Source organism: Protopterus annectens, chromosome 2.part1, assembly GCF_019279795.1.
Source record: "Protopterus annectens isolate FY-2018-M chromosome 2.part1, PAN1.0, whole genome shotgun sequence".
Taxonomy (NCBI): Eukaryota; Metazoa; Chordata; order Ceratodontiformes; family Protopteridae; genus Protopterus; species Protopterus annectens.
The window spans coordinates 143,537,103-143,555,630 of NC_056729.1; positions in this window are offsets into that span (position 1 = coordinate 143,537,103).

Consider the following 18,528-nt stretch of genomic DNA (forward strand, 5'->3'; position numbering starts at 1 on the left):
ACACAGATACCTGCTTATGTTAAATAGGTACTGCTTGCTGTGAATGCACACTGCTTAACAGTTACCTTTAATCACTGTCCACTGCATATTTTTCAGTTTACAGTGGTAAGGTCACTTTTATTGCAATGATTATATCACTGTGGATCTACGTGGTCAATTAAATTAGAAAATAAACAGATAATTAGACAACACTATATATAATCAACATTTACAAGCTTTGCCTAACAATAAATTTAGTTTATTTCAGTTTAGACTTTCTTTTATCATTCATGTCCAGTGCTTTAAGCTAAGGTAAATGAGCATCATTATCTCTCATCCACTGTCCCTCACAGTCTAATTTGGAAACTAACAGAACTAAATGAAATCCTTATTTCACCTTTCAGCTTGAAAATGTGAGAAAAGCATTGAGGGCATTGTAAGAATGTCCATAGACTGCTCTATTTGCATGATATTATCAATAAAATGTTAAGTCTAAATGTTGTCTAATAAGAGGAGGTGGTCTTCATAATAACTGAAATGAAACACAAGGAAAAGCAGAGCAGATTTATTTATATGATTAATTACTCATTCTTTTTGTAAGAATAAATATATCCAGTGGTTGAGTCAAAAATTGTTGGCATACATTACCTTTTTCCAAGAGCTAATATCTGTTCATAGGACATTTACACTGTAATAGTATATGCAAGTTGTCATAAACCATGTGACTTGACAGTACAAGATATTATTATCATCACTATCATGGGACCATTTAATAAATTCCTCCAAACAGGGGGGGCAGGTGCTGACTGAAGTTTCTTTTTTGGAGATAAACTGTTGACTAGGTTTGTAAGGGCCCCAAGGCAATTAGCCTAATAACCTTCTATGATCCTATGATCCTATGAAGATGTTCGCTGTGTTATGGCCAATAGGATGCTTGTTGTCTCTATTTGATCTCTACACTCTTGAGGGTGCTACAATTTCGACAAACTAGAAAATGTAACAAAACCACAGCACTGAAATTGAAACGGTTCCAAATATAACTTTTAATGACCTTTTCATATTATAAAAATGATAAAACCTTGCCACAAGCATTAAAAACAATAACATTAAGTACTTTTGTCCATTGGAGTAATGAACTTCCTCAGATCAAGGATCAAGGATCTGAGGAAGTTCATTATTTCAATGGACGAATGTGCTCATGTTCTTGTTTTTAATGCTTATGGCAAGGTTTTACTGTTTTTATAACATGAAAAAGTTATTAAAAGTCATATATGGAACCAGATCAGTTTCAGCACTGTGGTTTTGTTATGTTTTCTAGACTCCATTTGATCGTAGATCAGCAACTCTATGTGCCAGTGTGAGGTCTGTGTAATACAGAGACTGAGATATATACCCTTTCCCCTCCTTTATTGTGTTTTCTTAGAGCTGGTATATATAAGTGGCAGGGGGGGTGTGGGCTGCAGCCTTCCACATTAGAGGGGCAGGGGGACATGTCCCTCCTGCAATCAAAACCTTTTTTTTTCTTTTATTACTTGGAGTATGCATGTTTTAGTGTTGGCAATGTGTGTGCTGATTACTTTTTGTTGGTGTTCGGTGCTGAATTTTCTTAGACAGATTTCTTTTAATATGCATCAAGGTAATGTTAGCATAGCTGTAGTTCTAGTACAAAGGCTTAGCTGACAAGAGAGATTTCAATATTTTTATAAACTGTGCTCATGTTATTGTTTTTAATGTTTAATGTCTTAATGCAACAGCTATTTTTTGAAAAGGATGCTAATATACTAAAATTAATTTCTGGCAGAAAAAGTGCAATGTAGAACAAATTATATACCTTTCATGAAATCGCTTCAGGAATGTTTGCATGGATTTCTGATTGAGAAGAATGTCATTGATTTCCTAGATTTCGTTTTTGTTTTTATTTGATTTTTAGTTTTAATTTGTAAACAATGAAGGCAGGCTAGTCCAAAGACCATTTCCAGGTATGTGAGCCATTGCTGAAAGGTTAAAAGAATAATCGTATAAAAGTAGGAGTGGGAGTGGGCATAGCAATATAAGTGCATTACAGTATGTACAAGCATCTAATAAAACTAGAATAATATTGGGGTGTTTACAAATAGGCTCTTGATGTACAGCAGCATACAGAGGATTCCAGACAGACAATAATTAACTCAAGGCTGACAGAGGGATATGAAATTATCTAAAATTAAAGAAAAATCACAGATGGTAAATGATACAGCATCAATTAACACTAAAGTAAAAAATATTCTACACTGTATCCATCCTTCTATATCTTTATCTATCTCTCTGTCTATAAAGCTACACACACACACACACACACACACACATATATATATATATATATATATATATATATATATATATATATATATATATATATATTATTTTATATTTGTTGACTGGGATAGTCCGACTGGATATATATGTCCATTTTCAGCGGAGGCCTGGGGAGAAAAGCTCCAGATAACACAGATAGAACATAACAGATATGAGTCAAACTTATTTACAAAGCTCTCTAGTAGGTACTCACAATATACCCAGTGTGTAATAGTATACAAAAACAACAGGTTGCAGCAAGCTATTATGAGCAAGAGATGCATACAATATTAATTTAAATAAAGCATTGAATAAGCAGTGGTTAATCAGGGTTAGTACAGGGGCAAAGCCAGCGCTCTTTAAAATACTGTTTGAGGCCTTTTTTGAAGATACTTAAATAAGGTTCAAGGGTAAGGTTAGATGGAAGTGAATTCCAAGTTTTACCAACAACGTTGGCAAACTGGGAGTCACCGGCTGAATTAATGGCTTTGTGGGTTTGGACCAACAGTTTATTGGATAATTGCAGTTGTCTTGAATTACTGTATGGCTTTATGATATTTTTGAGTACTGGAGTATTTTCAGGGTGGTACAGAATCTTGTGTGCTACTATAAGTTGATTGAACAGAAGTAGGCTAGGCAGTTCTTGCCACCCGAGAAGAGTGAGGGTTTGACAGTGATGTGTCCTATATGTTGAGCCTATGACAAATCTGGCAATATGGTTGTAACAGTGAGAGAGCTTACTAAGTTCAGTTTTACTCAAATTGGAGAGTATGGGGGAGGCATATAGAAGGGTAGAGAGTAGGTGTGAGTGGGCGATTGCAGTCCTAGCTAATGGAGTTAGAAAAGTTGTGCTTCTATATAATGAGCCAAGCTTCTTATTAATGTTTTTTATAGCTTTATTGATATGCAGATCAAATTCGAGATTATTGTCCACTATTACTCCTAAAAGCTTAGTATGGTCATCTGGAGAGATAGCAGTACCATTGTTGGATATTATGGAAAGGGAAAATGAGGTGGAGCTACTGGTGGAGGTAAAGAGGAGCAGTTTATTTTTGTTGGGATTTAACAACAGATGGTGATTAGAGAGCTAATTTATATATATATATATATATATATATATATATATATATATATATAAAACAGTACTATATATATGTGTTTATGTGTTTATGTGTGTGTGTGTGTGTGTGTGTGTGTGTGTGTGTATTTTTTTACATACATATACAATATTATATTATGAGTGGTTAACAACACAAATGAGTGGCACACAAATAAAAGAAAACAAACGAGAATGCACAAATGAACAAACCGCAAAACGTTAAAAACCCCTCTACCATAATCACTAATCCCCAGCTTAAAAAAAACAAGATCAGGCATTGTCTAAATAGTGTAACTACTAGGGAATGAGTTTCTAATAGCGTAATGTACAGGGTTGGTATTAGGGCCATGGGCAGGGTCCACCTTGTGTGTGCTTACCTTAACGCTAACCCTACCGCTACCCCTAACACCAAATCTGCACATTACATTGCTTTACTAAAAAATGTGTCCCTAACAGTATGACTAACAAGACAAAAGAACAAAGAATGGTCAACCCATCAAACAGACACAACATTCAATGTTTCCCCTTATGTTATCTTCACTCTAACCCTAAACTGCAAGCGCTGGTGCAGACCTATTAATTGCTATAATGCAATCTTACACATTTTCAAAACTACAACATTTTTAGTTGAACATTCATTTTCCTGCACACTCCTATTAAACTTCATTATATAAAACTTGAATTCATCTGTATTATATTCACACAAATAAGCATTCACTATTTTATTCAGTCTTTTTACACAAACGTATCGATCAAATGACTATTCAATCATTTGAACTGCAAACATATGTACATGTATATTCATGTGTCTGTATGTCTGTCTGTCTCTCTCTTTACACACACACACACACACACACACACACACACACACACACACACACACACACACACACACACACACACATATATATATAATTTATTTAACTTCATATAATTACAGAGAAGGTCTGACAGAATCCAGAAGGTATCCATTTTTAGCAGAGGCTTGGGTAGAAAAATATATACGGTAGCAGTTTATAAAGTACTCCATTTGTTCACATGATTCAAGTATATTATTTAATTAACTGTATTGGAAATTGACAGTTGCTATAGTTATTAGCCATTAAGTTGACTATAGCATTTAAGTGATGTTTCCTTTTTGTAGTAATTATGCAACCTATATTGCAGGGGCATGAACCCTCTATGTAAATACAGATATACTGACAATTGTTTCATGTCTATGTACTATGTTTTTCATCATTTTATGTTAAAGATGTAATTTGTAACATTCCATTTGAGTCAATGTGGTAGAATGATATTAGTCTTTTTCATGTAACTGATTGGTCATATGTGTTTTGGCATGGTGACTGTGCAGTTTATTTGTGGATATATATTCCATTTATATATGTATATATGGGTTCTGTTGGTTTTGTCTACAGGGAGCTTGGTTGGCATCTGTTTAATTGACCACATTTGGATGACTACACAGATATTCAACAGGTGTTTGAGATTGACATTCCCCACACAGGGCAATATTCCCTTTCCCGGGAACTGTGTGATCTCAGAATTAATACATATAATTAACAGGGGAGTGCACTCCCTCTGCAAAAAACAATATTTTAAGTTGCATCGACCGAGGTTCATTTTTTGCATATGCGTGCTAAGGAAGTCAACCTTTCCATTTTTGATGTAGTCTTCAGGATGTCAACATTCGTGTTAGTCGACCAACTTAAGGTAAATCATATGTGCATGAATGAGGTATATGCAATTGTTTGAAAACAGAGCTGGTCAGGAGAGTTGAGCTATATTCTCTGTGACTACCTGCATAGTTTATTCCAAAGTGCATCTTATTTGTGCAAGACTTTGTGGTGCAATGGAGATTAGGAATGCATTCTTTCCCCAATATTGTGCTATCTCTCAGTTTATGTTGAGTGTTTAAGGGGAAAACATCCCAATAATGGGGTGAAGAGGGACTTGCCCCCTCTAAAAATAATGATAAAATATGAATAGCTGTTTAGAAATATGTAAAAGTTTTTAGTTTTGGCACATTTAATGGCTCAAGAACTCAATCAAACGTTTATGATCATTTCTATCCCAGCAGGTACAGATTTGGTAATTAGATATGCACACATCTATCTGTCTTTCTAAATATCTATCTATCTTTATCTCTCTATATTTATCTATGTATCTACTTGTTTATCTCTATATATATATTGTGTGATATTTCTTGCTGTTTTCATGCATATAATGTACACAGACCATGGATGTCTGTACTAATTAAAGATTTACTTATAAAAAACTGCAAGAGTTCAAATATAAATAGGTAACAAATTGCTTCACCTAGAAAAAGTTGCATTACTTGCACTTTTTTTCTCAGCAAAATCTCTCAGATCATCACAAACATATCAAAACCAAGTAGACAGTTCACCTTGGCAAAATTAAGAAACAGCTCCTCAGTCTTTTAATTGCCAATATCCCTTGACTAGACACATACCAACGTATTACAGAATGTGTGCAGTAACTGGCAATATTATTTTGGCTTTCTTATATTAGTCAAATAAAGTTAATTTGTACAAGTTGCAGTTCCTTCCTCAAGCTTCATTTCTAGATTTAAAGTCTGTCTCCTACTTCTACAGAATGACCCAGTAGCCCTATCTGTATTCCTGGTAGAGGAAGAGACAAGTGACTTGACCTCCATTAGGGAGATGACCTAAGTGTACAGACTGGAACAGCTGTCGTCGACAGTAGCTTCAGTAGCTGCTTCCTTCCTAAAGGCAGTGCATATGAATGCTGTCCCAGCCTCCCTAATATATAGATGCTCAGCCGTGGCCTGCCTTTTTTCTCTAATGTTTCTTCTTCTTCTCTTTCTGCTGTTCCCATTAGGGGGTGCCACAGTGGATCATCTGTTTCCATTTCTTCCTGTCCTCTGTATATAGCTCTGTCACACCAACCACCTGCATGTCCTCTCTCACCACGTCCATAAACCTTATCTTAGGCCTTCCTCTTTTCCTCTAACCTGGCAGCTCCATCCTTAGCATCCTTATCCCAATATACCCAGAATCCCTCCTCAGCACATGTCCAAACCAGCTCAATCTCACCTCTCTGACTTTGTCTCCAAACCTTCCAACCTGAGCTGACCCTCTAATATACTGATTCCTAATCCTGTCCATCCTAGTCACACCCAGTGCAAATCTTAACATCTTTAACTCTGCCACATCCAGCTCTGACGCCTGCCTTTTCATCAATGCTACCGTCTCCAACCCATATAACATAGCTGGTCTCACTACCCTCTTGTAGACCTTCCTTTCACTCTTACTGGTACCCGTTTGTCACAATTCAATCCTAATACTCTCCTCCACACATTCCACCCTGCCTATACGCTCTTCTTCACCTCTCTTCCACACTCACCATTACTCTGAACTGTTGATCCCAAGTACTTAAACTCGTCCACCTTTACCAACTCTACTCCCTGCATCCTCACCATTCCTCCATCCTCCCTCTCATCCACACACACATATTCTGTCTTAGTCCTGCTGACCTTCATTCCTCTCCTCTCTTGAGCATATCTCCACCTCTCCTGGGTCTCCTCCACCTGGCCTCTACTCTCACTACAGATCACAATGTCAACTGCAAACATCATAATCTCTAATGTTTCTCCTAGTGGTTAATGTTGATACAGCTGTCAGAATAAATACAGACATCATCATCATCATCATCATCCTTTCTCCCCATTTCCTTACATGTCATCTGGGTGTCACTTCAGCTGTCACCAAAAAGTCTTTTGGCTTTTCCTGGTTAGGGGTCGTCAGAGCGGAATTTCGGTCCGCTAATAATTGGCAGTGGATTTTTACGGTGCCAATTTGCCAGACCGATGCCCAACCTTCAAAAAAGGCACACCCATTCACGCAGGCCCCTACATTGCATGTCTTTAGACATCACTCAACCGCGGGTCACCACCACTCTCAATTCAGTGTTACACTATCTTCTTTGACAATAATGCCTGACTGACACACGTATTGTCTCAAGTAATCCTTCCATCTCTTGACTGGATGTTCTCATTCTCTCTTGCCATCTTCCTTTCTCTCCCATATCTTTTCTCCAAATCATCTTCCTCTTTCCTGCACATGCCACTGAACTATTATAATCTAATATCCTTGTCGTCCTCTTCAATTAGGACTACTTTGGCTTCTGCTCTGATGTCCTTGTTTTACCTGTCTCCCAAAAATGTACATCCTAACTCCCATTTTCGATATTTAATCTCCATCTTCCCAAGCTTTTTCATCTGCTGTGATTCAGTTACCAAGTATTTGTGTCTTACAGAAGAACTGGCTGCACCACTGTTTTGTGTACCTTTCTTTTCATCTCCTTTGTCATTCCTCTGTCAGACACTAACCCTGACACTCTGTGTCATTTGGCTATGGTCTCTTTGATTATAACTTTGACCTCCTCATTCAGACTTCCTTTCTCCTCAACCACCATTGTGAGATACTTGAAGTTGTTAAACTAAACTATTCTACTGTTTTCTCCTCTCTCTCTCTCTTTATCTCTCTGTGTTTCTCATTTTTCATGTATTTCTGATTTTTCCCTATTTGATGCAATGATGGCTGTCTTATCTGTACTTAGTTACATTGCATGTGTTTTCAGTTTTGCATTCCAATCCTCTATCAATTCCTAACATTCCTGCTCAGAGTCAGACTGTAATACCATATCATCTACATACAGCATCTTTGTTGATGTGTCCTCTCAGACCTGTTTATTAATGTAGTCTGCCAGCAGTAAGAACAGGTGGAGCTCAATGCTGATGCACACACATCCCGACCATTCACAACTGTGTCATTTCATTGCTGTACATATCATGCACTTATTCTGGGTTTTTGAACCATCATAGTACTGACCAGATCAGCTTTCTTGGAACCTTGGACAGGAACACTGGGAACACCAGTTTTTGGGACTGCAACAACCAACCAGGGGTTGGGGGGGGGTTACTCGAATCCACCGAGGGGGAACATGGGAAGCTATTTTTGGGGTTGGAGGTGATGAATTTTGGCACTGATGAACTGTTATGTGAACCTTTTAATGATGTCCGGCCATCTATGTCTGCACATTTTAATTCTGAAGGGGATTTTAAAGTTTTTAACTATTCATCTGTGCCTATTGACATTTTGGATTGTGACCTTTTAGCAAAAGGACTTACTTTTGTTCCAGAAAAGTTTTTTGATTCAGGGGAAACTCTTGTTGATTTGAAACATATTAAAAAACTTAATTTTAATATTATGTTTCATGGGGTAGATTCCACAATTAATCCCCTGGGTGCGTCAAGTACATTTAACCCCGGTACATCCTTGTCTACAATTGTTCGATAGGTTGTGTGAAATAAATATTCGCAATATAAAATTTGACAAGAAAGTTAATAATCTCAATGAGCGGAAAGTTACAAGGTTGAAAATGTTACCAAATAATAGAAAAATTAGGATTATGAAACTGGATTGGATTATGAATATCTCTGATTATAATGGTAAGATGAGGAAAATCCTGCTGGGTAAAACCTATGTACAGGCTTCATTGAATTAATTAAATGGGGTCTACAGGAAGATGAAGGGGTATCTGCAGGACTTATTCATAAAAAGAAGTATTTCTATCGATGAGTATAATTGTTTAACTACGACCCGCCCGAAAATTCTGGTGATTTTTGGTTTACTGACAATACATAAGGTACACCTACAACCACCCATACATCCAATTGTGGATGCAAGGCGGTCAATTACACATTTTCTAGCAAAGTTTTTAGATACTAAGTTGAAAAAACTTGTAATGGGTGAACCCAATCTATGTAGGGATTCATGGGATTTTCTTAAAAAAATTAATTCTATGGAGTATGATGGACAATCAAAGATCTATATAAAGTTATACCTAATCAGTTGGGTATTGAATGGTTTTGTGAGTATTTGTTTGAGAAGGGGCTTTCACAAATTTTAATTAATACCTATGAACAATTGATTGAATTGATTTTAATTAACAATCTTATTCTGTTTGAGAAGGAACTTTTTTAACAAGTAGAAGGGGTAGCCATGGGGTCTGCATGTGGTAGGCTGGCTGTATGCAAATATTGTGATGCTGCAATTGGAGAAAAAATATTTATATGGTTCCACATTTTTTGGCTATTGTCGGATGTATACTCGATTCTTGGATGACATTTTTATTTATTGGAATGGCCCTGAAGGAGAGATTGCTGCCTTTTTGACATCTATCAATCATACCACCTCTTTTTTACATTTCATACATACGATCAATAATAAGGAGATTTCATATTTAGAGTATTTGGATGTATGGCTTATGAAGGACACTGTTAAAAAATTTATCTCAGATTTATAGGAAGGAGATATATTCTAACAGCTTTTTGCACTATGATAGTGCACATCCATATAAACAGAAAAGGGCAGTTGTCAAAGTGCAATTTGTTAGAGTTGCCCGAATGGTGAGTAAGTTTGAGAGTTTCTTAGATGAATGCAACGTTTTGAAAAGGCTGGTTGTAAAAAGAGGTTATCCGACAAGTTTAGTAAATGACATTATGAATGAAGTTGTCAATAAACATGAAAGAGGTTATTTTCTCCCCCTTCTGAGTAGTCTCCAAACTACCAATGGTATTGAGGTTATTGGTGATTTGACACAGCAGGATAATTGCTGTTTCAATGAAGGGAGCAGTGCGAATGTTGGACATTCTCAGTGTACTTTTAGTATGACCTTTAATAAGAACAGCCATCAGATTGCTGGCATTTTATTTAAGAATTGGGCCACTTTGACCAATGACAAGGATATTAGGGTTTGTGTTGGTGAAAAACCTTACATAGTGTATCGTAGACGAAGTAATTTAAAAAGTATATTAGAATCTGATGTGAAGTGTCAACAACAGGTCGTGATGAAAAAATGTGGAGTTTGCTCATAATGCCCCTACATTTTCGAAGGGAATAGTGTAAAAATTAATAAAATGGAGTTTAAGTTGAATGGTAGATTTTCGTGTTATACGGAAAGGGTGGTACATCATGCACTATGTTCAGACTGTTCCTGTTTTTACATTGGCAAGACCGAAAGGAAATTTAGAAATAGAGTTTATGAACATCTTAGGGACATCAGATTAAAAAAACTGATGAATGCTTTGTCTAGGCATTGTGTTGAAAGATCTAGTCATTCTTTTAAATTTATTGTACTTGATTCCCTTGAATTGAATGAAAGATGTGGAGCTGGGGGGTGCATTGCTTTTGAATGTTTATTAATAGCTGCATTATGCACTTGTATTTTGTCTGATGAAGTTTATGAATTAGCAGAGATGAAAGTGCTTACTATTTGGTTCTATTAAACTCGTTATTCGGTTTATGGTTTTATTTGGCTCACCCACAACTACTGAAAGTCTTGTTTTTTAGAGTTTGTGGACTTGTTGGCAGTTTACTTTCTTGGAACCTTGTCATATGCTTTCGACATGCCTAAGAATTCCAGTTTGGACTCTTTCCACATCTCCAAATTCTCTGTTGTCTCACTACAAATATTGGGTTAGTTATGCTGCATCCTGGTTTAAATCCAAACTACTTACCTCCCGTCTTACTGTCTACCACTTGTTTAGTTGTTTATCATACTCCACAACATTTTTATGCAATGTGGGTGTTCTTATTTATTTTGCATACAGTGATATATGTGTATGTATACACACACACACACACACACACACACACGTATATATATATATATATATCTATCTATATATATATATATATATATATATATATATACATCTATATATCTATATATATATATATATATATATATATATATATATATATATATATATATATATATATATATATATATATTCACACAGATATACCGGGTCAAGGGTGGAGCAAAGTGTGATAGGTGCCCACAATGATCTGCAGTGCATTGCTGGCATTGAATGATGTCATTGCATTTGCACTCAAAAGTCAAGAGCTGTAGGGCTTTGTATGTGGTTATAATCTTTAACAGTAGATTTCTACAGCTTAAAAGGAAACAAAGGGCTTTTATTTATTATTTTTATTATTATTATTATTCAATTGTTTTACTTCTCAGCTTAAAGTTGTTGGGGTGGCGGCCAGATCAGGGGATGGCACCAAGTGGCAGAATAGCTAGTTACATCTGTGTAGATAGATAGATAGATAGATAGATAGATAGATAGATAGATAGATAGATAGAAAGATTGATAGGTAGATAGATAGATAGATAGATAGATAGATAGATAGATAGATAGATAGATAGATAGATAGACAGATAGGTACATATTTCACATGCACACATACTCTCTGGAGGAAAACAGAACTTCAGGTTCAGTACATTTTATTTACATTGCCTGATCTGGAGTCACTTCTGTATCTGAAAAGAGTCATTATTTGTGTAGTTAATGAGACATTCAAATGCAATGAGAACACTCCTGTGACTATATTCTGTACATATGCTTTCAAGCACACTAAAAATGGTGACGGTGTCTCAATTTCCATCAGGAATTTCAATCCCAACATTCTGAAATCCAGTGACCCTCCATCTGAGATTATCAATCTCCAGCTCACATTAGTTTAGACACACCTTCAACATACAGATCCCCTTTTATGGACCAACATGACCATGTAAAGTTCCTAGCATTGCAAGAAAACATCTGTATTAGAGATGCATAAGTATTAGAGATGAATCCTTGGTCCATGATACGTCCACTATCTCTTCGTATACTGAAGTACTTCAACTTCTAAGACCAGGAATGTATAACACTTCCAAGACTGGGTGAAAGAGAATTCTCTCAATCAAATTCTCTGTATCACCACAGGGGGCAGATATCAGATATATCCTGGACCTAGTTCACACATATACAGCTCCTGCTTGCTTCTTGTTCATGGTTGGTCTCTCAGTTAAGTTTGATCACCATAATTTTGTTTTACCATCACAACATCCTCTGCCATGAACTCCATCCTTTTTGGAGACATAACAAAAGCTAACCTTTACAATTATTTGATAAAATCATAAATGCTTCCCATATTAACTCAAAGCAGTGTGAGAATATGCAGCAGTCTATGGAAAGGATATTGATGTTCATTTAAATAAATGCATTGACAGGGTTGTCTTCACCAGGACTAAATGCAATAGCATATTCAATAACAATGCTGTGGTGGTCAGTTGATTTAAATAAACTTCACAAAAGAAGTAAGAAACTGTTTAAATTAATTTGTAAAGCCAGAACCTCTCATCACAGGGAGGGTATCAAAAGCCATATCAAGAAACAGAAGGCATATATGAAGACCAACAAAGGTTCCCATGAACTTAGGCTTACCTCTGAGGCTAAAGAAAATTATAATCCCTTCATTAGCTTCATTAGAAAGCTAAGGAATAATTCAAATCATTCTCAGAATTTGTCTATAATGACACTTCCTATTCAAATCATAACAATGTCGCAAACATATTGACTAATGATTTTGTTTCAAATTTCACCCCTAAAACTATCATCCCTAACAGAGACATATTAGAGTCACTTCCCTCCCCACTGTCACCAATGACAATATCCTTAAGTCGCTCTCCAAGACCAAAATTACTTCTCAAGTCGATCCCAACAGCATTCCAGACTATCTTACAGACAACATGCCCTTGCTGATCCCTTCTTTAAGTTATTCAACCTAAGTCCTGCCATGGACTATGTTTCCAAGCAATGGCATACTGCAGGGGTAATACCCCTTCATAGCAGTGACCCTCCACTGACCCAACCAACTATAGAGCCATTAACCTTACTGGCCTTCTTTGCAAAGCCATGGAACACAATGACCTCATGGACAAGGACATTAAGAATTTAATCAGACTTGACTGGCAAAAAATCAGATTTGTTAAAGACTGGTCATGCCTCTTCAAATGTGTGAACTTTTTAAAACCACCACACAGGGTATAAGCAATAGCCACATTGTTCAACCTTCCTATTACAAAAAGCATTTGATACTGTATCATATAAAAGCCAATAGTCTTAAACTTATTCCCCTCTGTTTTAAAATGGATTGCAAACTGATTCAAGGACAGTATGCATGTTGCCGGGGTTGGAAATACTACCTCAAGTTAAGGAAAAAGTGATCAGTGACATTCTCCAGGGATCTCCTTTTTGGCATTTATCTGTCTGATCTCATCATTGATAGCAAGTATTCTTAGTTGGCTGGATTCATCACTGACTGCAGGATAGATCAAATGGTCAAATAATCAAATAATTAACATTTCATTCAAGCAGATATATCACACATTTGCTGATCTGTTTATTTTCCATTTGTTCACCAAGTAGATGAGCTAGTCTACTGTCCCTTTTCATTCAAACTCTGGAGCTTATTTAAAGTACATCAAATAGGTTTGAAGGTGTGAAGTATGCAGATGCATTTTCATTAACAATGATTAGTGCAAAGTATTAACACATGATGCACTGAGAAAGGGCTCAAACTAAATACTAATATATGCAGTATTGTCTCAATTAAATAACATTTTTTTACTACCTACTGCATTATTGATTCCCCCTTCTCCAATGATTCTTTCATCAGAAGCCAGGGCACCTAGGTAAATGGCTCCTGTGACAAAAGGAGTTACTGTCTGCCCAGCTATCTGGAAATTTGTAAATAATTATATGCCATTTGTGAATATCAACATGATTCATATAAGATGCGTGTTACAACTGTATTAGAACTATATATCATGTGTGTATCAAATTAGGTTTGTACAGACATGTGCTGAAAATATATGTTATAAAGTGTTTGTGCCTAACATGTAATCACAGTGTACCCTACTGGCCACTCAGGTGAGATCTCAACCATATAGCTGTGCCAGTGGGGAGTCTTATTGGGGATCTAGAGAAGGAGGAGAAACCAGCCCCAGACTGACTGTGGCTCTTAAAGGAAATTGCATTTGATGCAGAGAGCTGCATCTGGAAATACTGAGTGTGTACCTGTCATCCTCCTAATGTACATCCCCCACTGGTGCCAGTGGTGAGGATTAAGACTGCTGGATTATCAGTCCAGTGGTGGGGTATCATGTTCATAGGTTGGCAGTGGAGGGATATCCACATATTGGGATTCAGTGATGTGAATATTGAACTTCTGTAGCCCGTAAAGATTGGTCACTAAAGAAAGTGCTTGTACTCTCAAACAGCCACACAGTGAACATTCAGAGGTTCACATCACAATAATTTTATTTATTTATTTTTTTGTTAGCTTAGATAGTCAGGGAGAGTAGGCAAGGATGTCAGCAGAGGAGTATGGCAAGTTGACAATGAGAAAGTTGGCCGAAATGTGCCAAGCCAAAGGACTGCTGCATGACAACTTGACTAAAGCAGAAATTATTGCAGCCTTAGTCACAGCTGCATCACAGATCAGCAACCAGGAGGACAACCAGACTGGCCTTGGGGATGTACAGCTCTCAGAAAATGAACAGTTCAACTTTGCCTCAGAGGACTTAAAAATCTGTCTGGAGTTAAAGTGACTTGAACTGGAGGCCTAATGGTAGAACTAGAATCATCAGAGAGACTTTGGCATTTGGAGGATGAAGGAAAGGACAACCAGATGGCATTAGAGTCAGCAGAGGGACTGATGCATCTGGAAGATGAAAAAAGTGAGAGGCAGAGGCAACATGAAAAGGAGATGCTGACTCATCTTCAGGGTCATGGAGGTAATGGAGAAGGGAGTAACCAAACCCCAGAAGAACAAAGGTCAGTAAATGTCTTCCACAATTTACAGCATGTGATAACTTTGATAGTTATATTAATATGTTTGAAAGGGTTTGTAAACAATATAATGTTGAGCAAAGGCTCTGGGTATGGTTCCTGACCCCCTTACCTCATGGTAAAGCTGTAACTGCTATTTCTAAATTGTCTGATACTGATTGTTTAAATTATGATATTGTTAAAAATTGTTTATTAGAGTGTTTTAAGTTAATATCAGAAGCTTACAGAAAAACGTTTTGTGAGCATAGATGCAAGACAGATGAAAGTGTGTGTGAATATATTACTGAGTTAAGCACTTATTTTATTGGAGGGTGAGTGAGTGTCAGGTCACCAGTTTTAAAGGGCTTTCAGACCTTTTGGCGAGGGAACAAGCCCTTAGCACTTTGCCTGAGGACATGAGAATCTGGTTAACAGATAGAGAATGTAATAACACAGATGATTTGGGGGAACAAAGGAGACCTATATCTAGCAAGCAGGGCATCAAAGCACAGGAAAGGGATACCCAGTCTTGCACATGGGTCTAAGGGAACCCATGGTGGGCAGCCTAAACCACCCCAACAGAGTCCGCCAGTAGCAGGGGAAGCCACTAGTTCAGGTACATGGCCAGGATCAAGGGTTAAATGTTTTAAGTGCAACCAGTGGGGCCATGAAACATATAGATGTCCATGGAGGTGGCAGAACCAGTAAGTGGGAGTGACAGAATGTCAGCAGTAAGTTGTCTGAAGACAACAAGAGTACCAAGCTACCACAAGAGGTTATATCCTATCTTAGTAGATGGGAAACAGGTCACTGCTAAGAGAGACACAGCCTCTGACATAACAATTGTGAAGCCTGCAATTGTTAAACAGGAGCATTACTTGCTTGGACAGTCTACTCCTGTCAGAGCTTTAGGAGGGACCCCATTCCAAATAACTTTGGCTAGGGTTGACCTTGACTGGGAGGGTGAAAACGGAAACAAGCAAGTAGGTATGTTTGAGGATATCCCTGCAGATGCCCTGATAAGGAATAATTTTGATAATGCAGTACTTTGTGTGCATGCAATGACACTCAGTCAGCCTTGGAGACAAGCATGTGGGTCTGCTAGCCTGGAGGGGACCCAGACAGACTGCACACTTGATGCCAGGACTCGTGAGGTGGCTACTTCATGGAGGGAGGTACCTAGTAGCAGTGAGATTGAAGGTGAACCATAGCTGCTTGGGGGTACTGATGTTCCTTTGGACAGAGTGACTGCAAGGACATAGGTGAGTAGTAGTACCCAGGCTGACAGTGAGGCATCACTGTCAGAGATTACCAAACTTCCTGTGGAACGGGAGCTGGGAAGGGTTACAAACAGAGTTGAGACAGGCTCAGCTCTCTGACCCTACAATACAAGGCCTGAGGGAGGTAGCTACTGATGCATCTGATTCTCAAGGAAAGGGGACTCTGTATACTGGGACAAAGGGTTACTGTATAGAGAGTGGATCTAGGAGAGGAGGGCTAGAGGGTGAGAGAATACAGCAGTTGGTAGTGCCCAGAGCTTACCATCTGGCACTTCTAGCTATAGCCCATGACATTCCCTTTCCAGGTCATATGGGATAAAGCATACAAAGAGATGTATTATACAGAACTTTTACTGGCCTGAGATTTCCAGGGATGTAACAGGGTGCTGCAGGACCTGTGAACAGTGTCAAAAGGTAGACAAGGAGGAGACAAGTCAAAGCTCCTTTGATGCCTTTGCCTGTGATTGAGGAGCCATTTCAGAGGTTAGCTATGGATATTGTGAGGCCTCTGAGTGCCCCCAAGTTCCACAGGGAAGAAGTATATCCTAGTAGTAGTAGATTATGCTACCAGATACCCTGAGGTGGTGGTTCCCTCCTCCATTGAGGCAGAAAAGGTGAAAAATGGTTTGTTAGAATTTTTAAGCAGGGTAGGTTTCCCAAATTAAATTCTGACCAACAGAGGTGCCGATTTTATGTTACACCTACTGGCTTGTCTGTGGGAGCACTGTAGGGTGAAGCACCTAGAGACCACCCTCTATCACCCCCAGACTAATGATCTGGTGGAAAGGTTACAATATACACTAAAGACCATGTTACAGGCATTTGCAGGCCAGTATAGGAGGGAATGGGACACATATTTGCCTCATCTGTTGTTTGCCTACAGAGAGGTGCTCAAGGAATCTGCAGGATTTTTCAGCTTTTGAGTTGCTGTATGGGCATAGGGTGAGGGGACCTCTAGATATGATTCATGAGTGTGAATACCACAAGGAGTATGTAGTGGCACATGTCCTAAACCTCAGGACAAGGCTCAGGGAACACATGGGCTTGGTGCAGGAGAACCTGGCAGAAGCCCAACAGCAGTAAAAGGTCTGGTATGACAGGAATGCTTGAGCTAGAGAGTATGTTGTGGGGCAGCAGGTTGGTTCTCATTCCTTTCAGATTCCTGTCAGACACAGCAAGCTGCAGGAAGCATGGGAGGGACCCTTCAAAGTGGTAAGGAAGGTCAGTGCTGTTAACTACATGTCAGAACTGCTAGACAGCAGGCAGGGGCACAAATTGTTCAATGTTAACATAATAAAACCTTAACATGATATGGAGGCCCTGGTGCTAAGTATTTGCAGTAGAAGAAGGAAGGAGTGTGAGGGGGATCTATGGCTACAGGGCGACAGCCAGCAAAATCCCACATTACTGTGTTGGAGCCTAGGGTTGCAGGCATATGATATGACAGTGCAACACTGTAAAGGAGTCAGCAATTCCAAGGTAGCTGAAATCTCAGGACAGGGAATGGGGTAATATATTCCCAGATATACTAATCCCTCTCAAGCAACGTTCTTCAAGGGTCACTTGAAAAACTAGCTTGAGTCTTTGAGGGGGGAAGAAGTGTGACAAAGGGAGATACTGCCAGCCCAGCTATGTGGAATTTTGTAAATAAATATTTGTCATTTGTAACTATCAACATGATTCATATAAGATGTTTGTGTTACAACTGTATTAGAACTGTATGCCATGTGTTGATCGAACTAGGTTTATGCAGGTGTTCAAAAGATATTTTATAAAGTGTTTGTGCTTAAAATGTAACCACAGTGTGCCCTACTGGAAAAGAAAAGAAATGCACATGCACTATTGTAACTATGTAAATGTATATATTTTAACAGTGGAAACTGGGATACAGGAGTTTAACCTCAGTCTAGTAAATTTCAGAAACATAGCTGAAATTAAATTACTTTATGACAGCAAGGAGACACAATTAACTGGATTTACTAATCTTCCATGCAGGACTAGCTTAGTCCTGCATGGAAGCGAACGTTTAGGAGCAGGATGGCAGCATGCCATGCATATTAATGAAGTTGCACTGACTGAGCTCCAAATTCTACACGGAGCATGTAAGAGTGCAGGGGATGTGTCTG